The sequence below is a fragment of the Bacillus rossius genome, chromosome 3 (genome assembly GCF_032445375.1).
Source record: "Bacillus rossius redtenbacheri isolate Brsri chromosome 3, Brsri_v3, whole genome shotgun sequence".
Classification (NCBI taxonomy): Eukaryota; Metazoa; Arthropoda; class Insecta; order Phasmatodea; family Bacillidae; genus Bacillus; species Bacillus rossius.
In genome coordinates, this window is record NC_086332.1 from 80403442 (window position 1) to 80428304 (window position 24863).

Consider the following 24863-nt stretch of genomic DNA (forward strand, 5'->3'; position numbering starts at 1 on the left):
TTTTCGCAAGTGTTGATTGTGGCGGGAGTTGCCTGTCAGCCGGTGGGCTTTCTCGAGTACTCTTGTTGCACCCCACCCATGCACTATGTCGATGCTCCATTCTCGTCAAATCACCCCTCACCCTCTCTAATGACTCCATATGTCAACGTGATGTTAAGCAATAATACATGCTTTTATTTTTACAGACATAGATCCATAATTGATTTGTGGATCTCTTTGCTCCAGACTAGACTCAGCTGCTCTATGCATACTCTAACCACTTCACTTCCAAATAATGCAATGACCCATATTTCACTGAAAGAAACCTCCGGTGTTAGCATTCTTTATTGCTTTTAAATAATAACTCAGATATTTTCACGAAAAATACCTGCCCCCTATAGCTAAACACAATTACGAGCTGGAAATGTCTCATGGCATTCAGTTACATTTATAATGGACTCTATAATCCTCTGCGCACTCGGGAAAATTTTCTCTGTTCATTGGATGCTGAACTGTGAGATGTTTCAACCAGGAAGCCTGTGATTCGATACTTATTCGGCCGAGTGACTCTCACCAGCCCAATGGAGGTAAGAAGAAATGAAGTTGGTGCGTGCAATCTTCGATACGTGAATATTTGAACCCCCGTTATTTTGTCCTATCTGGATAGTGACAATTTTTTTTTGCTATATTGAAATTAAACGCTAATTCCTTGCCGATGTTTTTTAAACAATCCATGATGGTATTTTAAAGAGTCCTCCTAGCGAGATCCTTCCAGGCTATTAAACAAACCTATAGTATATGAGCGTTTATGTGGTCACGGTTTGTTTTGCAAACCTTTTGCTGACCAGTTGACCTCAAATGCATAACAGAAGGCAGGCCGAGAGTCCTCCAGATGAACTGCAAGCCCCTTAGCAGAAGAAGTGCAAAGGTAGAAGTGTTTGAGTGTGGGCTTGTCGCGGGATGAGTCCGCCGATAGTTACCAGCAGACGCGGTGGCTCTCTCGTCGGAGGGCTCGGCAGGGGATCTCCGGCATTCACGCGGCGGTGCTGGGTGGCGGGGGAGTGGAGCCGGGGCGCGTGCGTGCCCGCTCCTCGCTGGAGACAGACTGCCGGACCAGCTGCTGGACGGAGGTCCTCCGAGGGCAACCAGCGGCTGTGGGAGGGGGAAGGGGGTGACCCTGGGACGGCGGCGGAGTCATGACCAGCCTCACCCTCCCTACGCCCGCCTGTCGACAAACAACCCCCCCTCTCTCCCCTCTCCGCGCAAACTATTCCTTTCCTCCAAGTGCCACTGCACTTGGTTAGTTTCCTAATGTCGCGTCGTGATGAAGAATTCCCATCAAGATAAGAGCACCAGGAAAAGACCGAAAACCACCGTGGTTTTGCTTCGAAACTGGAGGGCGCAGAGGTAACAAATGACAATCGACTCGCATCCCATAGAAGCGCAGCGCAGGCTGCCTTCGAGACACCTGTCCTCAGCAACTCCCGCCCTCGCCCCCGAGACAACAGTTCGCTCTCAGCCCAAACAACACAACCTCTGCAGTGACGGTCACTGCACTGGAGCACAATTGCGTTCGTACTCACATGCTTCAAATTAATATTCAATTAGCATGTAACGCAGTTCTTTAAATGATTCATGCAACGGGGATTTTGATACAATTAAATTTCTTTGAGATATGCCATTTCAGTTTTGGCAGTATCATAGAAAAAAAAAATCAAGAATGAGTAGTATATATTGGCCGATCCGGCGCCTGGGTTCTGGGTGTAAAGCCGAAGCCGATGTTCACCATCTTGTATTGTGATGTCTCGGCGGTCATCTTGAATGACCTTGACCTTGAACATTGACCGTGACCTTCAAAATGTGTCAAACTTGACTCAAAATTCTTCAAAATTCGCCCAAAATATCCAGTTTTTGGGAAAAAAAATTACTCAAAAAATCTTTAAAAAAATCAGAAAAATAAAAATTTCCGTATTTCGAGGGGAGAAATTCCCGTTTTCAGGGAAAATTTCCCGTTTTCGTCCCCAAGTATGTCAACGGCTTGAAATGTCCTAAAAACAGCTTAATAGTCCTAAAATCAAGCTGCCATAAGCCATCGAGGTCATAACCTTTACAATTAGGATGTCATGGCTACCGTTTCTAATTGTGACATCATTGTTGCCATTTTAGTTATGACCACCATATTTTAAATCCGCAAATATTAAGATAAAATTCGGGGGAAAATTAAAAAAAAATAATAAAAAATTAATAAAAACATTTTGCCCTCTTGGATTATGAAGTCACGATCGCCATATTGAAAATGCCTATTCTCGATTAAATGCGTCATTCATTCCAAGTTCTGGCGCTGGCATTCCTAACCTAACTAACAAACTACCGCACATGAGGTAACACATGTCTTCGATCAAGAGCAAAGCCTGGTTATGCATCTCCTCGTTCACCTCAAGATCAGGATTTCTTGATCTGACATGAATTCGATGTAAAATGTCTTCTGACTTGTTATCCTTGTATTTATTTCACGGGTCACGTGGATTCGAGGAAAGCATTTCTCAATGATGATAGCAAATAATAGGCGTATCTGACTTGGAGATGCAGAAATAATAGCTTCTGCGATTGTCGTGTCCTAATGAGTATCGTTTTCAAGCAAACTGAGCTCTTGACATGCAGCACGAAATGTTGGGCACACAGTTCTTAGTGATTCAAATGATGTTGGCCCACGAACATTCACCAGCAACAACCGAAAATAGAAGCATTCATCATTCTTCGGATGAACTATGTAAGTACGACCAAAAACATCAGTAGAACGCACATCCGGATGACCAGGAACCGCATCGCCTTGCTTCCGACGTTGAAATTTCTTCGATGAAGCGTTCCAAGTGTAATAACGTGGCATCTCCGAGTAAAGCAACGTTCGTGCAAACGGATCGCTTTGGCAGATCGCAAAGAAACTGGTCAATGTTGTCGCTGGAGGTGCTTCAGCACATTGAGCTAAATTCGACGTGGTGAAATAAACTCGTTGACCATTCTCCAGATGCACCGCCTAATGTTCAATAGTGGGATGACGTTCGTGAATAGGAAATGAGAATATACGCCAAATCACTTAATTGCAGTTCACATATAGACCAACTTGATAGCGCGTAATTTCATCGTTGGTATTGGAGGTTTGGAGGCCAAATTGCTTCGCGTAAATGGATATACTCCTCCGAACCCAGTTTAGCTTGGTTCAACCGAAGGAAAGTCAGGCGCTCTGTTTCGATTTTGACGTACATGTCGACGCAATATTGCTGAAGCAATTGATGAAATCGCAGCAAATAGTTGTCAGCATTTTGACGAATCATCAAACTATGTGCATAATAATTCATTGAGCTAACCTTCTTATTAGTTTCCTCACCTGAAATAAAAACATTAAAATTTGTATCTTAGAATTAAAGCTCACGTCCATATTCCCTGAAGGTATGGACAGAACAGTGTGATCACTAAATCCCCGAAAGGTCAATTTTGGCATATTTAAAAGGGGTTAAGATAAATGATTTAAGATTGGTTTCCAGTCCTTTCCCCAATATTCTACAAACAGCCCCTAATCTCTTAGTTTACTCTTACGACTTCCTGGGAAATTATGAGTGTTTATACTTTTTTTTTGGAAACCAAAACCAAACGGAGTAAAATTTATGTCATGTTGAAACGAAAACTATGATATTGATACCACCATTCAATGGATTTATCATCTTGATATTGAAGTGATATCCATCGTCTCTTTCCAAAACATCAGCGGGTAATGCAACGTGTCATATGAACGTGTGTTTCATATATTTGTGGCAGTTGCCCTTTATCGCGACGTGTAAGCACAATATAGCGTGTTTCCAAGTTTTCACCAACCATCAGGATAACAACTTCATCTATTGTTGGAGCGTTAAATCTATGTTCGTGTGTTCCAGCTGGTCGTTTATCCGCTCTGATCACGACTTTGTAGTCATTATTTGGTATGCGCTCCAACGCAGTTTTGAACAGCCTCACCAATGCATGATGTTCATGAAGTATGTAGTTGCTTCAGATCTTGAAGAATTTCTTTTTTCATTGCTGTGTTGATCTCTTGATGCCAATCAAGTTGTTCCTCCATATTGCCCATGAAATATATTTGTAAGAATAAATGCTGTGCATCTTCAACGGGTTGCAATGATCCAATTTGATGGTGAATCTGGCCTTGAATCTGTAAAGTCGAAAGCGAAGTCAGTATTACTGATTTATAGTCACAATTGTTTTTGAAATGTTAGCATGCCTTATTTATTTTAGAGGCAAATACAGAGTAAATAAAATACCTTGAATATCGGATTAAATCCCTGTTCTTCGATAATGTCTGTCCCAAATGAAGTCATTTGAAAACAGCCATTGTATTTTTGAGTCTACGCTAGGAAATGTCATGTCTGGTGTTTCGCCACGAAGCAATGAATGCAATGGCTCAGGTGGCGAAGTCAATAATGGCAATTTCACTTTGCATTTAAGGCACCACAATCCAGGAGTTTCTCCAGCAAACTTCAATGTGCCACATCTATTGGACCAATGCGAACGAAAGGATGTGAGCTGTAATGAATTGTGCAATTGCATAGAAACGCTGCTCGATTAAAATCAACACGTGAAGCATTTATTCTTGCGCGTCGAAGATTATCTATTTGTTGATCTGTGCGATAAGCTCCACGAATTCTCATTGCCAACCGAGCCATTTCACGGGCTGCCTCTCTTTGATCTTGTGTTTGAGAAGCACGAAGTCGAACGCGACGCTCTTCTCTTGCGATTTCTCGTTCTTCTTCAGTGGATTGATTCGCAGTGTTCCGAAGCCTAATTTATTGCATTACGGCTTTGTTGGGAAAGATTAGATCTTTTTTTCACGGCATTGTTAAGAATAATACTAGCACAATAAGATTTATTAATAATAATAACACTCGCACAAAACAAACAAATCGACCGGTAACCTTTATATGCTTTTTTTCAAAACAAATCATAGACAACATGAAACAAAAGGAAAATTACACTTGCGTGACTTGCAGTTTATATACTGACAGGCAGCGGCACTGGAATGTTCCTAGAGTTTCTCATACATTCCGTATTGTCAATATTTTTTTTTCTGTGGTAGTGCTGTGGTGATAATGTGATTGGGTGATTCATTTTAATTAATTTAATGATAAAAGTAAACAATAAATCACAAAATGGGTAAAAACAATTGTCCCAAACATGGCGACGGCAAACGGTTTAGAGCTTTAGTTTTACTTACTCTCTCTACTTTATTCAATAGAATAGCTTCGCGTCTATTGCTTGGCACACATAGAGAAATAACATTTACAGTTTGTACGTCTGTAACTTTGTATGTCTATGGTCAACCTGCGTGACATGAGCTCTCCTCCCTCTCTTTTCTATGGACATGAGCTGTCAGTTGCGGAATATGGCGGAGATCCTAACCTAATTTATTTTAAAATATATATTTTAATTCTTTCTGTGAATTTTAACAATATTTTAATAGTTATTCTGCTATTCGGGGCGGAGGCGAATCCAACAAATCAGAGATCATTCAAATCGGTCCAGCAGTTCGAGAGTAATAAATAGTGTAACTAACCCGACTTTGTTTTATATAGGTATATTTTTTATATAAGTAATTTTGACCATGGTATAATCTGGAAAAAATTTTTTTTATTAAATTAAATTAATATTTCGTAACTTTTAAATGCTATAGCATTGTTTACCAATTGTTTTGTTTCCATACATTTGTGGAAGCAGAAAAGACGTGATAGTGAAATGTTCCGTTAGATCCGTCTCCGTTTACGTGATCCGTCTCCGTTTCCGTGCCATTCTAAAACGGACCTTAGAACTCGCGCGCCCGACCAGTGTGCTAACGACGCTGGCTGTGTCCCCTTGAGCACCAATTGCACAGTTCAGCCTGCGTCTTCGGCATGAGAATGGGCACATGGTCGAACGTCTGAATATGCCTTTGTTTGCTTTCGGGATACAACACGAGCCATTTCCTTCACGCTGACTATTGAGCTAAGAGATACCTAACATTCATTAATCCCGAGTCAGATGACCCGAATAATCTGCATTCTTGCATCTTTACTTTTTTTTATTTTGCTGTTGAAAGGCCCGTTTACAAGGGCACGTAAACGGAGATGGATCACGTAAACGGAGACGGATCTCTCGAAACATTTCACTATCTCGTCTGTCGCTTCCACAATGCACGGAAACTTAACAAATGCTAACAAATGAGATTGCATTTCAAGGTTAGAAAAAATTAATTTAATTAAAAAAAAACACATTGTATTCCTAAATCATAGCACATGGCATAATTTACATAAAAATAAAAATTAACGACAAATTAATAATAGAATACTAGATGTTCTTGTACATGAGACAATTGTTAACGTATTTAGAACAAAAACGCGGCTACCACCACAGCCAAGTACTCTGCTTCTTCTGGCCGCACGGAGCAACGTAAACAGAAGAGCTCAGCATTGCCGAGCTAATACGTAGCCTACAGGTCCGTCTCCGTCTGCGTGCCGTTGTATAAACTCTGTTGCGTGAGATCCGTCTCCGTTTACGTGATTTGTCTCCATTTCCGTGCTATTGTAGAACGGACCTAAAAGTAAACGGTAGGTTATGTTAAGACCTTCACACAACTAAGTTCTAGCAAAAATACGTCATTTTTTTCCCTTCTTTTTTTGCCTAGAGGGTAGGTTTTCGCTCGTTTATGTGATCGTAACTAAAATGTATGTTAGTTTGGGTTACGTCAGCGATATTTAAAAAAAAAACATTTTTAAAATGGTGAAAATGTATGAATTCCGACCGCGAATTTATATTCACAAGCGATCGGTTAGCTTCGGACACGTTCGGAATCAGGGATTTAGTAAATCCTAGGCTGCCCGTGGGACTCTCTCCTCTCCGCGGCTCCCCCCTCCACGATGCCTTCTCTCCTCCCCTTCCCCGCCCTCCCTTCGCCATGAAGGCAATTGACCAGACTAACGAATCAACTGACCTCTCGCGTCCGAGACCGCGGCCAAAAGGAACGAATACATGTACCATAATTGTGGCGAGGTCGCTGTTTGGCTAAGTGCTCGGCCTGGGACGTCATCTGACGTCTCTGCTCAACCCCTCCCCCCACCCATTTCCCGCGTGTAGCAGTTCGCACCGCGAGTTGTGTCGGTGCCGACTTCAAACGGTTGTTTTCCTAAAAAAAAAAATTATGCTTACAGTATATCGTGCTTTGTATCACGTAATTATAATTCATACAAAAAATTACAGTTAACTGTTAATAAATGATTTTTCAAGTTCGATAATGAAGTTCAATGTAATGAATAGCTTAAAGACACCAAAAATAGTCCTGACTTCAACCCTAGTAAGAACTGAGTTGATGTAGGGTTTGGCGTACAGCTTCGAATTAACAGTTTGTGTGTGACGTCTGACATAAGAATCTTTATTTTTAGGATAATAATAATTAAAAAAACTGGGTATTTTCAACGTCCTTGAAACATGTAATTCTCAGCGTTTTGGATTATTTTTTTTGGAATAATAAAAGATATCCAAAAACTTAAGAATTTTAATACAATTGATACGCACAAAATATGTACCTACACCTCATAGTTAAAAAGCCCACAGTAAACACCAGATTTGAAAAAAAAAATTATTGATTTATAGGTTAATTAAAGAATACATTTTAAAATTGTTTAATTGATAAAACCCTTTAAAAATAACTCCAATTTTATAAATCCACTTTAAATTAAGGTAAAAAAAAGGAAATTTGAACAAAATAATTCAGAAACTGCCTCCATAACATTGTTTGTGCATTTCTTTATATCCTTATTTTTGAGATAAGTTTTTAATTATTGGTCCTAGCTCTAATTAATATTTAAAGCAATAATTTTTTTTCAATCTTAAAATAACGGATGTTAGTCAGCACCAGTTCCAGAAAATATTTGAAGGTATTAATAATGCCATTACAAGCTTTAGTAACCAAGGGGTCGAGTAGCTTCCTTTTCTTCCGAAATGGAAAAAATCAATTATAAAATTTTATATGTGAACAACAAATTACTGGAAAATGTAGCAACAGGTGGTTGTTGGTATTTCAAAATATTGTAAGAAACTAATTACAAAATAGAGACACTGCGACATCTGTGAGAAGTCTTAAATCTGGGTTTCATACGCCATGTTGATAATTTTTTTTAAATATTTTATCAATACAATTCTATAAGGGCTATTTATAAAATGTTAACTCAATACCTTCCTTGCATGTGTGGTTCTTGCATTAATACTTTCAATAAATATTAATTTAGTGAGTGTAAAAAGGAGCGCAATAGTTACGAACGATTTTTTTTAATCCATGATGTTACATTTAATTAATATCTCTTGAAAATATTTGAAGAAAGAGCAACAAATACAAGGAAAGTATCCAGTTAAAATTTTAGAAATAGCCCTTTAAGAATTTACAAACAAAAATTCAAAATGGCTTGTGAGACCGAGACTAAAAAAAATACAACTTTATAATTTCTTTATTGGACGGCATAATAAACTCTCTTCCTAGATGAAAGAGAGTGAATTTTGAAGGAAAAAAATATATATATATCCCCTCCCTTCTGTTTTGAGCTGGACACAAAGCTTATCCAGAACAAAAAATAGTTTCCCAACAAAGCGCTCTCAGTGAAGACAATGCTGATGAAGATTTATAGTGTCTGACAGGCTGCGTCCATAACTGCAAGATTTATTTCCTTATTGTCTGTGGTCAGCAAAAGAATATCGCTTCCCACTTGAACTCATCCAATTAGGAAACACGTACTTAATAACAGATCGTCTATGATTAACCATAAAATAACCAAGACATATAAAAATATGTTCTCCAATCTTAAGAGTAAGAGACAGTTACAGTGAATTGCAGACTATCTTGCCACCTACCGTTTCTGGGATAGATAATCTTTAATCATGCTACGTTCTATTTGCATATCACAATCAAAACGAATGTAAAATATTATTAACTTGTTTAGCAGAAACGTTGAGATTTATATATATAAACTAGCTGACCCGGCAAACGTTGTTTTGCCATATAAATTATTTCTAGGGAATTTCTAGCTGCAGTACCCGGCTTTGCCCGGGCTGAACACAGGGTGAAGAGGACCTTTCTCGAAATCGGATGTAGTTAGTAATTGTATTCTTAATTTGAATGTCAAGTGTGCAAAATAATTTATATCACTTTCAGATCCCGACAGACGTTCTGCCAGTGTATAGTTATTTACCTGTACATATCGAAAAATTGGTGGTCTGTATGTAGTCTAGACTCTATAAAGCACTAAAGAAAAAAGCTTTAAAATAAGAAAGTACTAATATTAAAAAGATTCCATTATCTAGTTAATGCTCGGCATGCATTGCAATGCCTCATTCAGTTTTGTTTTGTAATATGTTTGAAGTAGTTTCACATATAAAAATCATCTATCCATCTCTCTAAACATATATTTATCTCTATCTACATCTTTATACATCTATGTATCTCTCTATCGCTATTTATCTGTTTATATCTACATGTTTACATATATACCTCACACTATCTCTATCTCTTCTATATATCTCTTTATCTAACCCATTTCATTCTCTATACCTCGCTCTATCTCAACTTATCTCTCTGTCTCTCTCTATCTAACTCTTAATATATCACTCTATCTCTGACTCTCTTTTATATTTAAATAAATTGTGTCATGCGTGCGCACTTATACAGCAAAAAAAGACGAAGTGCCTCTATATAAAATGAAATAAACACATTTTTTGACACCATTCGTGCTTCAACTATTGAAAAATAGTTATACCGTCTCAGTAACCTTCACGGGCATGCGCATAACAAATCACCAAAATTTCATCGCAATCGGATGAGTGGTACAGGATCGCATACGGCACAAACCAACGAAAATTAAAGACATGACAAACGCATCAAACGATGGTGCGTTTAAAATTCAAATTCAATTCTATCTATTGGCGAAGTTAAGAACAAAACTGTTATGAGCGCCTTTATTTTGCTAGCCGCTGCGAGCTCCACTAAGCGGGCTGGTCTCACCAAGGAGAAAAATATGAATTTGCCAGACCTTACTATGTGTACGATCGTGTGGCAGACATAAATAAATGACACTCACTCACTATTTGTATGTCTATGACCTGTGATTTTTTCTGTTATAAAATGAAATTATCACTTTTTCACTCCCTTAGGGATGGAATTTCATATTAATATGTGGTCTATGTGTTCATCCAGGTAATGAACTCGCTGTAGGTGGGGAAAGTTGATCAAGTGTTAATTGATCAGCTATCGACCGGGGTTGAAAAATATACAATTCTATTAAAAATTAGGGGTTGGTGATAGAAGGGTGAAAATTTAGGGTTGTATGTATTTTTTAATGCCACATTAATAAAAAAAATATAAAAAAATTTGTCCAAAAAATTTAAAAAAAATGTTAGGGGTGGACAACCCTTGTCACTTAGGGGTATGAAAAATAGATAGTAGCCGATTCTCAGACCTACTGAATATGCATACAAAATTTGATAAAAATCGGTCAAGCCGTTTCGGAGGAGTATGATAACTAACACTGTGACACGAGAATTTTATATATAAGATATACATCACACGGTTAAAACACAATGTGCATTAAAAGATGCTTTCTTGTGAAATATATACAAATAATGGATAATCTAAATTATAAAGAACTGTTGCCACTTCATCTAAGATAACCATGGAATAACAGTAAACAATCTGCCAAGTATCTACTACAATAATTTCTTATTAATTTTACAATATTTTGGTTGAAAATTTTCTTCCTAAATTTAGGAAAAACAATGATTACAAATTATTTATGGATATTCGCAAATATACATATAAATTCGTACATTGTACATTCGTATTTATTTTGATTATGAACTCTTGCTAATAAGTAGTCTAGAAAAATTAAAAAAAAATAATTCAGTCGTGACGTCACACTTATGCTTGATCAACAATTTTCCAAATTTTATGTTTTCATCATCTATTAAAACTAAGAAAAATTTATAATTCTTTTCTTTTGGATTTAGTGGAATTAAGTGAGTGAAAAGGATTTTTTTAAACGAAAATACGACTATCTCAAAAATGGATATCGTAAACGTTTTACTATTATGATCCGATCCTGTGGGATTATACCGTGAAGATTCTACTTTTATTTAATCTAAGTATATATAAAAGTGTAAGATATATTTTAATTATTAAAATTTTTACTAACAAAACAAGCAAATAACTCCTAATAAAGATTGTTAAACTGTAATGTTTATTTGTTAACATTAATAAATAAAAAATGAAAAGAAAGTTTTTGTAAAGGAGTTAGTGTTTGCCGACCTGCGGTTGTTTTTCAGGGTCTATTTGAAATGAAAGACCATATATTTTGTTTGCAACGTAAGTTACTTATCTGTTAATGTGGCTCGAGTGTAATTTTTAGTTATTTTTTAAGTTAATCTTTGTTAATTAGGGATTTTGTATACAAATAAGTCAAAATTTAGGTAAATATGTAGTTGAGCGGTATTTGCGAAAAACAAATGTGTAAAATCCGAAAATACCTTTATTAGATGCTCTTCAACTTCCTCTTTTCATTAAAAGCGTCGGAGATAAGAAATTCCAAATACTTTAGGAGATATCGCCGTTCTTATTTTGCTATACAAGACCTGTGTAATAAATCGACCGAAGCAATTTTTTTTATTGCCGTGTGTTTGTGAATGCCTAATTAATGAAAATGGTCGATTAGGTCATGTCAGTTACATTATAAATACTTTGAAACTAAGCGTACATTAAAAATAATATGAATTAATTTCAATGGTTCTTTAGTTTTAAAGTATTTATAATGTAACTGACCTGACCTAACAAACCGGGACAAAGGATGAACAGTAACAACTCACGTAAATTTTTTTGTTACTTATTACTTGCACAACAATAACAAATAAGACTTTAAAATTAGAAACGTCAACAACTCGCCCAAGTTGGAGGCGGTAATTAAACACCGTTTTAAACAATAAATGAACTAAATAATCACGTATTGGTTCATTTGAATTCTGGCCTATCACGAACAATCACGTGACATAATTATCCAATTAAAAATATATATACTCGTAAACAAGAAACAATGGTGAATTCCACATGAATGCACTGATATAATTGTGATGAAATTTAAAAATCGATATCTCCTAAAGTATTTGGAATTTCTCATCTCCGCCACTTTCAATGAAAATAGGAAGTTGAAGAGCATCCAATAAAGGTATTTTCGGATTTTTAACATTTTTTTTCGCAAATACCGCTCAACTACATATGATGAAATTTAAAAATTCTATATCTCCTAAAGTATTTGGAATTTGTTACCTCCGCTACTTTTAATGAAAAGAGGAAGTTGAAGAACATCTAATAAAGGATTTTTCGGATTTTTAACATTTTTTTTTTTGCAAATACCGCCCAACTACATATTTACCAAAATTTATTACGGTGTTCACAATTGGAAGAAACTAAAAATGTGCTTTTTTATATGACATGCAGTTTTTTGTAGTGTTTTGATATGCTCTTTTTATTAGCAGTTTTTTGATATTATCTCGTAACTAGCGACTCAGAGAGCGTTTTACTTGAAATTGCGACCCCCTTTTCCCTCGTTCAAAAAATTGATTTTATGGTAATAAAATCGTAAAAAATTTTTAAATTGTTAAAATGTATTGAAATAATATTTACGTTTATTGTTATAGTAAATTTTAACAACAGAATATATTTTTAATGATATTTAAAATATCAAGTTATGGTTTGTTTAGTTAATCTAAAATATTGATTTATAAATTTAGTACCAAATAATCTGAATGCAGTTGTTTAACTCCGAGCAAATAAAAGAAGAACTTCGTTTGTTACAGCACACAAATAGGGGGGTTGATTCATTATTTTGTAATTTAATTGAATATACTTTCCCTTTTTATTGTTTTAAATCCCGTATGCTCTTTTACGTAAGTTTTTAATATTGCATTTCATAAACAGTGCCTTTTACAGCAAAATGCTTGAAACTTGACCCTATCGTGTGGCCCCGAATAAGTGAAGTAAGTGATCGTTCTAGACTCGGCGCCCTTCTTCTTGAGGGGGTTGGAAGCTTTGCTGAACATACACGCCCTTGTGAATAAACAGGCGCTGACATTCAGGTAATCAATCTTTTTTAAAATAACCACTATCCCAATACACTTATTCCCTTACTTTCCATTGATTTTAAGTATAATATCGAGATTTTCAATTTGCTTAGTTTCATTTGTTTTTTCATTTGAAATAGGTGTAAGTGGTTTAATACTTATTAAATAAGCTTTGCAACGGAACGCACAAACATATTCCTGCAATCTTTGAACTACTAAACTTTTCGTTAAATTCACTAAAAGCTGCTACGACATATTTTCTTTAATAAACGTTTCATGACTTTGATTAAAATTTTTATTAAGAAGAGAGCGCTCACTTTTCAAATACAAAATTAAAATTGCACACACAAAAAATAGCGCGTACAATCTTACATGCATACACAAGTACGAAAAAAGCATATACTGAGCTAACAAGATTAAGTTTTTCAGACATTGGAATTTGTTAAAATTAATTGTATGTGAATAAAGTCGTAATTTCAAACTTAATATTTAAAACATGTTAAATTGTATTTAAAGAGTAACATGGGAACTAAAAATGTGTGTAATCTAACTAAAATTTCACAGAAAAATATACATCCTTGTAATGGTAGATTCACAATAGCGCACAGAGAATGACGCGTTAGACGCTGTGGTTTCAGCATAACGTTCCGATTAGAAAGTTTTTCGATTTCGCCCGTGTCGCGGAATCGGCGTTACTAAAATGTGCGTGGGGGATTTTTGTTTTTGTATAGTGTCTGAACTGCTGCACTGGTATTATTCTTATTCGTTTATTTTTAAATATTTAGCTTTATGTATTCATTTATTTTTTAAATATTTTAAAAATATGTTCAAGCACGGTGATTTTTTTTCGAATGACCGTTAAATTTGGATTCAAAATGTTCATCTGAAATACGTAGTTTGGATATATACGCGCGTGTGTGTGTGTGGCAAATAGGTAATGACCAAAAAACGTTTTACATATGATCGATTGTTTTGGTTATTCGCGCGTGTAAAAACTTCGTGTCAACAACGCGGAATTTCTCAGTCACATCTCGTCCGCCAACTAATGTGGGTCCAGCGAAATGCGGGGTGCGATTTTTATGACGGACGGAAACGCAGGAACATGATGACGTGCCGCGGCAAGCCGATTTATACTGGTGTTAACCTATTCTTGAGTGAGGAACACCCAGTTCTCTGCTCTTCTTACTCGTCTCGTTAAGAGTGGACTAAAAAAAAAGTAACAAGTGCGGCGTCGCAAAAATAAAACAACGTTAATTGCGTGGTAATTAAAAGCAACGAAAACCGCGAAAAGAAACCGCTTGTTAGCCTTCTCTCGCTCACAGCTGCTTTGTCGGCAAATGTGTCAAGACAATAATGACGTCATGGAGTCCAGTGTAGACTAACCTCAGAACTTCACAGGGTAATTTTTCATAGTAGAGGCAAAAAATTATTGAAGTGAAATGTTTTATGTGAGAAAACAATGTATATTTTTTATATTTCAGAAATTTTATCAAATTTTATGTATTGTGAACTAAGCTAACTTATCCAATATTTGGCTTTAGTAATTATAATATTTGCCTAATTTTCAAGAAGTTGCTACTCTAGAATATTAAATTTTACAGTTCTATACGAGATTCATCCCAAAGCCTTGATTTTAAATATTATCTCGAACGTTTTCCCCCGCAGTTCGAAAGGATATCTAGCGAACAACCGCTTAAATAATCCTATATAAACCCATTATATTTGGTGGCACTCGAACCCAAGACTCTCAAGGATGAAGTCAAGATGAGCACTCCACCACTGAGGCTTGAGGCTGGCAATGAAATCTTCATAGTTTATTATAGTAAAGACATTTTTTGTTGTTGTAAAACTACGAACATAAAGAGGCACTATCACTGTCTGAATATTCTCAAATGTTTAAATTTTTTTTTATTTCAAGAAGAAATCCTGTGGAAATAGTTGCCCAAATATGTTATTGTAAATATAAACAGTGTAAATTATATGATGGTTTTATGTGGAATGTATACAAATATAATGGATAATCTGAAATAACAGGAATTGTTGTTCTCCTGATAAATATGGAGATACAGATAACATTCTGTTAAATACCAAAGCAATGTGTGACTAAATCCAAAAAAAATTTAATTCGCTGATCAAATTGATTTCCCTAGATTTACGAAGAACATTAGTAACAAATAATTATCTAGGTTTTTTCTTAAACAAAAGTATATATTCGTACCATTGTGGATTCAAAGTCCACTTATTTTGAATATGAACTCTTTCGATTAATCTTGGGAAATGAAAAGTACCTTCAAAAATTTGTTTAAGTCTGTAGCAGAATCAACCACGTGTATGTGTACCCCGTCCAAAAGAACAGAGAACCCGAAGATTGGAAATTCGTGTAGTTTCCAAGAAGACTCAGCTACCTGCAACGAAGAACTCTTCATTTATTTGCGGTGGATGAGTGATGCATTTCTCCCGCCTTATAAACAACAGTTCAATTCTTACTTTAAATGAGGCCGGCAGTCTGCAGGTAGCCGCACTTGTTGTTTTACGCACATTTACCCTTTCATAATTTTTTTTTTTTTATGTGTGTTCAGTGCATTTGAATTTTCCACCAAAAAAATACCGCTAGAATTTAAAGGAAAGCGTTTTTTGAATCTGTGAGTTTTTAATCATTAGGGCCTATTTTACTTTTCGAATTTCATTAGAATACTAAGTAAATAGTCTATTTATCGCTTAAAAATCAATTTTGATTACGTATGTCGTTATAATTCATTAACAATTATTGAATGAGACAATTCACAAGCAATGTAGTTTTTCAAGAGGTTCTTCATGAAAAATATTTTTTTTTTCAAATATTTTTTATTGTGAGTAATATCATAAATAATTTTCATTTCCACGATATTTTTAATTAATTTAATTTTTTAATAATAATTGATTTATATTAAATTAAAGTGTTTGTTAGATTCATAATTTTTCAACGGGTGCCTTGGGTGCCTTGCGTCTAACTAGTTCACAGGAACTGTGATAAGGTTGTGCCCGAGCGTCAAAGCAGGCACGGATATCATCCGCTCGTGTGTCGTGGCAGCGGTGAGTTTCCGCTGGACGAGACCTCGAGAGACACACTGCTGACGTCACGTGGCTTTGCCCTGAAGTATCAAGGTTGGTATGATCGGGCGATCAGACAGGCCACTGCACAGAACCTGCTCGACCAACACACAGTCCCGCTGCAACCAGACACCGTGACGAACATCGAGGGCAAGTCTTGTGATAAACAGTTAGAGAAGTCTTCTTGGGGAATGCTTGTACACAGGGCCACAAATCCGCGTAATTCGCTGATAGGGTGATGGTTTGTTAGAAGCGACTCAAAAATTTTGAGCGTGGGACTAACCATCTTTAGAAACCCCCCCCCCCCCCCCACCTACGCTGAGAGAGCCTTTTTGGTTCCAGAAGGTCTACGTCCATGCGTGTGTATGCATCAAGTCTTTGCAGTAAGAAATATGTTTGAAGCGAGCTATCAACAACCATCCCGTACGCGGTGTAAAACCACGCTAAGCGCTGTAGTGTGCATGGCCTACTTGTCAGGCAATTCAAATTCAGCATCCTATTTAGCGAAAACGCCTGACCTGAGAGAGTGCATACAAGACGACACTTTTATGTATAGTTCGATGCCTTTATTAAAATCGATTACAACATCGCGGCGGGGATTCGATCCATCGACCTTTGGATTGGTAGTCAATTCAATAAAATATTGGAAATAATAGTTTCAGATGTTGTATATATATTTATAAAAATTTTCTTTTGTGTTGTGGAAGTTTTAAAAACGTATGTAGTCCACCATGTTTATTACTTATAGTGGTAGGTGGGAAATTAAAAATATATTGTCGGCTGCTAGTCGGCCGCCATGTTTATACTAACTTCAAGATCATCGAGAATGTTTTACGCTTTTTCGCAATTACACATTTAACGACGAAGTTTGTTCGTCGTGAAACTAAACGTAGAATTAAAAAAAAAAATGCCCTTGCAGTTAATAAAAAAGTATTAGTAAGTTTAGGAAACAATTTCGGCTTTAATCTCCAACCCAGACGCTCGTGGTGCGCTGGGGCCGAGATTAAAATTCGTCGAGAATATTTTACGTTTTTATGTCTTCCAGTGCTCAAAATGATATGCAATTGTGGCCCCGGGCACGAAATTTTATTTATAATTCATTAATAATAACGCCCCTCGCGATAAACAAAGGAAAATACGTATTAACGAGTGCCTGGTTTCAGCGGAAGACAATGCGCGTAACGGGACACATCGTAGTGGGACATTGTGCGTAACGGGACACTTTTTCGTGCGTGCATCCGGCGTTCATCGATTTATTAGACGTTGTCACGTCAGAAATATATTTAATTTATAGGTTTTTTTTTTTTCATATCTCCCTGACAAAATAGTATTGTTACGAATGTGAGCAAGGCCACGACATGCGCAGGTGCAGAGCTGGCTGGCGGCTGCCGTAACATGAGATGTGCCGTGCGCACCTGGGTCACCACTCTATCTCCCTCCAGCCCTCCGCTCCCCCCGCACGGCACTTTTAGTTTGACATCCGAAAACCTGCCAGCTGTGGAGTTACGCGAGCCGCCGACACGTGTTTTTGAGAGATTTCTGCCGTCAGGACGGCTCGCGATGACGCGACTGGCCCCGGCCACTCTCGTGAGTTCTGGAATTGCGCCGGGGCCTATATATATGCCCGAGGACGTCAGGGCGGAGAGTCAGTTCGGAGTGTTCAGTCGGGAGTTCTCCCGCGGCGGAGTTTCCGGGCGATAGTGCCGCGGGTGCGGCAGAGTGGCGAAGTCCTTGGACGAAGGTTCCAGGGCAGGGAGTGAGTGAGTTCAGTGGAGTCGGGAGTTTTCCCGCGGCGGATTTTCCGGGCGATAGAGTTGCGGGCGCGGCGGAGTCCCGAGCGAAGTTGCGAGCGAGAAGTCGAGCGGAGCCTCGGCGAAGGGGAAGTGCGTCGGCGGCGGCGGAGTGTGGTGACGGAGTCCCGCGGCGGAGACCCACGAGGGATGCTGCGGCGAGAGTTGCGCCAGAGGTGCGGCCCAGTGAGGTGTGTGGAACGAGTGACTGGGGAATATACCTTTCTTTAAGTGAAATTAATTATTTGCCTTTTTAGAAGATTTTTGTAAGTGACATACGTAGTGGCAATAAATAAAACTGTGTAGTGTAATAAAATCTTTAATTGGGCTATCCTTTACTAACCCGCGGTAAATCGTAACAGTATATTTAACGCACGTTAATTATTCAATGTTAACTGGTCCTTTGGCGTCACTGATTTATACCGTGGCTCACAAGTCCCGCGGATTATAACGAAACACAATCCGCATATTGGTTCGTAATCACCCAATACGGTACGTGTTTCGGTAAAGCGTGGAAAATACCGCATTACTGTGTGAGTATTCGTAATCAACCCGCACGTCTCGTGACGCGGATTCTCTTACTGTGACCTACTGAACGGCGATGAGATACAACGGAGCATCGACGAAACGAATTGAAGGGAAGAAAGAGTGAAGGAGGGATACTAACGGAAGTACCACGAGCTAGAACCAATGGTTCGTCACGTGTTCCCCACATCTAGAAACATTTCCCGGTTCGATACCGACCACCTACGAGCGAGGCGAGTGATCGACACACTGAAAACCTAGGAACGAGGCGAGTGATCGAGATCCCAAACACCTAGGAGCAAGACGAGTGATAGAGACTCCTGTAACCTAGGAGCGAGGAGATGGATCGAGACCCCGACCACCTAGGAGCGAGGCAAGATATCGAGATCCCAACCACCTAGGAGCGAAGGGAGTAATAGAGAACCCGACCACCTAGGAGCGAAGCGAGTGACTTAGATACCGACGACCTAGCAGCGAGGCGAGTTATCGATATCCCAACCACCTAGGAGCGAAGCGAGTAATCGAGACCCGACCACCTAAAAGCGAGGAGAGTGATCGAGACCCCGACCACCCATGAACGAGGAGAGTGATCGATATCCCAACCACCTAGGAGCGAAGCGAGTTATCGAGACCCGACCACCTAAAAGCGAGGAGAGTGATCGAGACCCCGACCACCCATGAACGAGGGGAGTGATCGATATCCCAACCACCTAGGAGTGAAGCGAGTTATCGAGACCCGACCACCTAAAAGCGAGGAGAGTGATCGAGACCCCGACCACCCATGAACGAGGAGAGTGATCGATATCCCAACCACCTAGGAGTGAAGCGAGTTATCGAGACCCGACCACCTAAAAGCGAGGAGAGTGATCGAGACCCCGACCACCCATGAACGAGGAGAGTGATCGATATCCCAACCACCTAGGAGTGAAGCGAGTTATCGAGACCCGACCACCTACAAGCGAGGAGAGTGATCGAGACCCCGACCACCCATGAACGAGGAGAGTGATCGATATCCCAACCACCTAGGAGTGAAGCGAGTTATCGAGACCCGACCACCTAAAAGCGAGGAGAGTGATCGAGACCCCGACCACCCATGAACGAGGAGAGTGATCGATATCCCAACCACCTAGGAGCGAAGCGAGTAATCGAGACCCGACCACCTAAAAGCGAGGAGAGTGATCGAGACCCCGACCACCCATGAACGAGGAGAGTGATCGATATCCCAACCACCTAGGAGTGAAGCGAGTTATCGAGACCCGACCACCTAAAAGCGAGGAGAGTGATCGAGACCCCGACCACCCATGAACGAGGAGAGTGATCGATATCCCAACCACCTAGGAGTGAAGCGAGTTATCGAGACCCGACCACCTAAAAGCGAGGAGAGTGATCGAGACCCCGACCACCCATGAACGAGGAGAGTGATCGATATCGCAACCACCTAGGAGTGAAGCGAGTTATCGAGACCCGACCACTTAAAATCGAGGAGAGTGATCGAGACCCCGACCACCCATGAACGAGGAGAGTGATCGATATCCCAACCACCTAGGAGTGAAGCGAGTTATCGAGACCCGACCACCTAAAAGCGAGGAGAGTGATCGAGACCCCGACCACCCATGAACGAGGAGAGTGATCGATATCCCAACCACCTAGGAGCGAAGCGAGTTATCGAGACCCGACCACCTAAAAGCGAGGAGAGTGATCGAGACCCCGACCACCCATGAACGAGGAGAGTGATCGATATCCCAACCACCTAGGAGTGAAGCGAGTTATCGAGACCCGACCACCTAAAAGCGAGGAGAGTGATCGAGACCCCGACCACCCATGAACGAGGAGAGTGATCGATATCCCAACCACCTAGGAGTGAAGCGAGTTATCGAGACCCGACCACCTAAAAGCGAGGAGAGTGATCGAGACCCCGACCACCCATGAACGAGGAGAGTGATCGATATCCCAACCACCTAGGAGTGAAGCGAGTTATCGAGACCCGACCACCTAAAAGCGAGGAGAGTGATCGAGACCCCGACCACCCATGAACGAGGAGAGTGATCGATATCCCAACCACCTAGGAGTGAAGCGAGTTATCGAGACCCGACCACCTAAAAGCGAGGAGAGTGATCGAGACCCCGACCACCCATGAACGAGGAGAGTGATCGATATCCCAACCACCTAGGAGTGAAGCGAGTTATCGAGACCCGACCACCTAAAAGCGAGGAGAGTGATCGAGACCCCGACCACCCATGAACGAGGAGAGTGATCGAAATCCCTGAGCGCATGAAGCGCTGCCTGCAGGACAGTCAATCCGCCATTGCCACGTTAACAGTCACGCGCGGTTTTCCATTAGAACGGCGCATCCTGGGCCGCAGCGACTACAGGTTCTTTGATTGTTCTTGTATTGGGAAAGATCTATTTGAATCATCATTTTGGATTCTGTATGTTACAGAGAAAACTCCAAGAACGAACAAAGATACAAACACACATAACACAAGACAAGAATAAAAGCTTTTGTTCTGAGTAATTCCTTCTACGGAATTCTCTGTGCTGTATACGTTTAACATTTTCGTGGTTTTTTTTTTGCTTGTTTTTCTGTTTGTTTGTGTATTCACCTTTATTTGTTCGTTCTTCGGGTTTTCTCTATGATGTACAGTGCAAACTACTATATATGTCTAAAATGATTATTTAAAGCTACAAGAGGGGCGGCTTTTGTTCATAAGGTAATGCTCAATAAAACGGCATCAAATATCCATTATACGGGAATACAGAAATTTTTAACGAAAAAAGAATGCCTCACTCCTTTTATATTTTACCAAATGGAGGAGGTACTGTAAAATGTTTTTTATCATGTGGCAAGAACTCCATGTCGTAAAACATTATCCACGGTGACGTAGTTTATTTAAAAATACATAGTTTTGATATAATGCGTATGTAATATTTATTAATCTTAATTTTTAAGGGTGCGTATTTAAATTAGTAAATTGTCTGGGATGTAAGTTGCAAAGAATGTAGGCCTCTATTATACCTCAATTTCCACCCCCCTAAATATTTCTGGTGAGTTTTCGAACAACCCGTACACGTAACGTTGAGTTTTTCGGAACAATCAGAAAGCTACAAAAATTGTCTTGTGTTCTCATTACGCGTATAATTACAGTAAAATTTCGTGCATTATATTTCCACAGTTTCGCGCAGTCACCTTCGATCGACACATTGGTTTAAACATAAGAATTTGGACATAAAACTTTAAGTTTGGCAAATGGGGAAAGGACGCGCAGTACGCACTAAAGAGGTAATCAAGCAACTGCGATGGAATTTACCTGGTCGTGATAAAGCTTGAAATAATAAACTTTTCTCTAATGCGCTAATATGTACAGATATACTTAAGATACCCTCCTATCTGTGAAAGGTAATCCGTCATCCATAGAAAAACTTCCAAGCAATCTGCTGCTTTAAAAAGTAAATTAAAATAGTTAAAAGCTCGCGCTATTGAAACGCTTTATTTGCTATAGCAAATTATTTTTACTCTCTAAATGTTTTTTTGTACATACAATCAACTGCAAGGTATTGTGAATTATAACTATATTTATGTTTTACATGCATTTTAACAGTAAAAGCAATATTGTATCATCATTATAATTTACAACAATCTTAACGGCAAAATAAGTTATTATTTATTTAAATTTGTTTGTTTTACAGACAAAAATATTGCCAGCATAGTTAAAGAAATTTGAACATCCAAAGTTAATTTAATATTAAAAAAAGGTTTGTGGTTTAATCATTTTTTTTATGCATTGCTCTCGTTTGCAGAATAAATATTTAATTTTCCTTTGCTATAGAGATACTGTTTGCTTTTTTCTTTCACTGTGTATAAATATGATTGTAATTTTTTTTTTACCGCTCGCCAAAGTATAATTTTGTGTGTGGCTAGAAAACAGATGTCTTTCAAATATTTCATAAATTAAAATGAAATTAAGTCAGATGCTACAGGTACAGAATAACGAGAAATCCTTAGCTGGTATTGCGTGCTATGCAATTGGACGGTAAGGCTTAAAGGTCCCATGGCTGCATGACGAAACTACTGCATGGTTGTTCGGTGTAACGCACCGTAGAGGTGCGCTGTTGTTGCCCTTACCTGTCCAAGCATATATGCTACGTGTGGTGCTAGAAGAAGAAGAAGCAGTAAACCTAGGTTTACCCGAGTTGACTTAGCACTATCCAAGTTTGGTGGGTAAAGTCCGAATATGTTTGAATTCGGCGTTTACCCGTGTACACCAAGTTCTACCCCACGCTGACTGGGTAGTGTCAGGTGTTGCGTCATTTTTGACCACGTGGCACGAAACGCGCGGACGCCGACTTTCCCCCACCCCTCCCCTCGGTGACACATTGACGAAATGGAGGAAAACGTTTCAAGAGTTATTGTCTGTGAAGGGATCAAATTGCTTTTACTTTAACAACGAACAGCATTTGCAACTAACATTAACGAAAATGGAACTATTGAGGAAATGTTCTGAAGGAACCAGTTTTATATTTGTCCGCTTAAACTAATTAATTTTGCAAATGTATCACCGCGATAAAAAAAAATAAATTAAGGACAACTTGCAATTGAACGATCGCTTTCAGGAGGTGTAGGCTATGAAAGGTGTAGCTAATTATAAAACAAAATGTGCCACAAAGAAGTGTTAATGAAAGGCTGCACGAAAATTTTGCAATTCGAAATGTCAGGGCAGTTTGTCTTGCCAAATAAATTACAATTTCTTTGTTATTGATAGCAACATAGAAGTACTATTTTGTGAAAGTGCCATTTTGTGAACTATTGCCATAATTTTGATTGAATTTCATTATGAATTATCTCATTCAAATACTTTAAATAGGTTGTTTAGTTAAGGTACTGTACCAATTATTTTGTCTGTCATTATTCATTAAATTAAACTCAAATTTATCAATCACTTGGTTTTTCTAATATTACCCAGTCAGCGTTGGGTAGGCCTAGGGTTAAACGGGTAAACACCTAATTAAAATTTATTTTAGTGATTATTCGGACTTTACCTAACAAACTTAGATAATGCTAAGTTAACCCGGGTAAACTAAGGTTTACTTCTTCTCATAGCATTACCCCTAACATGTACATAAAAATGCGACAGCAGCATGCGGGATCACAGCAGGCTCTACAGCATTATGGGTTCCAGAACCTGACTCGAGCCGGAAACGGAACTGAACCCTCGACCTTGAGCGTGACCTCAGCCAAACTCACACGCTACACAAACATCTACTTGATAAAACTCTAGCACTGACTAACTGACAGAAAACGCACAGCTTAAAATGGTGGTTATATAGAATTGAAATTTGGATGAAATATTCCTTGAGTGCCCTAGGGGTGCATATTAGAAGGATTTTTTTTCCATCCTTAAAAGGGTGAAAATGAGTGGTAAAGTTTTTAAGAAGAAACTTTTTTTAAGCTACTATGATGAAATTAGGTAATATACCCTTCAAAAGTAATCACGTGCTTGGTAAAATTTTGAAAAATTTTCTTCATAAAAGTATAAATTCCCTATATTGGTCAAAAGTCCCCATGGCAACGAATATTGCACTGTTGAGGCATTCTTCGTCTTCATTAAAATTTTGACGGAGCGTAAGTCAGTTCCTTGGGTGTGTAAGGGGGGGGGGGGGGTGAGTGTGGCTAGCCCGAGTAATGCCGGACTACTACTACGGAGTACGTCAGCTGGTTATAAAATAAATGCCTGATTGTACGCCCTTATTTTGATTTCGTGATATAAACATTCAGAGGCTGGTAAAATTGATCGACATTGAATTATTGAATTATTTTCGGTAAGCAGCCGGTAACTAACATTATATATATAATTTTTTGTTTGGGTTTAACGCCTCATCAAACGTTATAAGAGACGTCAGATCATGCTTACTGGAAGAAACCATTACCAGTTATTTTTCCCTGGAGTCATTTTGGGAAACTGTGGGAAACCACAAACCGAATGGCCGGACCTGTGTAACGCGAGTGCAGTGCCATACCACTGCGACAACTTGTTCCAAGTTAATGCACGGCCCAAATCTTGCGGAATGCTAAACCCTTTTGTTTATTTAAACGAGATACAGCAAAACTTCATTAACTCGACAATTTGTGGAATCAGAGGATGTCGAGTTTGGGGGTTGTCAAGCTATCCAGAACATTGGAATTTTTAATGGAAGTTAGTAAATTAAATGATGATAGACTTGAGTTACAACTATAATTATATTTCTTACATATATGTAGTTGTTGTATGTACAATTCACAAAGAAATCTCAAACATTAAACAATTAAAATCA

General features: G+C 38.7%; 1 protein-coding gene across 1 annotated transcript in view; it reads right to left on the bottom strand.

Annotated features, from left to right (window-relative positions):
* The window catches only part of LOC134531471 (sodium-coupled monocarboxylate transporter 2-like), a 61114-nt gene extending 60034 nt beyond the window's left edge, over positions 1-1080 (bottom strand). Inside the window, exon 1 of the mRNA XM_063367184.1 lies at positions 960-1080. The gene's annotated coding sequence lies outside the window, so the exon portion shown is untranslated. The remainder of the gene's footprint in view (positions 1-959) is intronic.
* Between the last annotated feature and the right edge of the window lie 23783 nt (positions 1081-24863).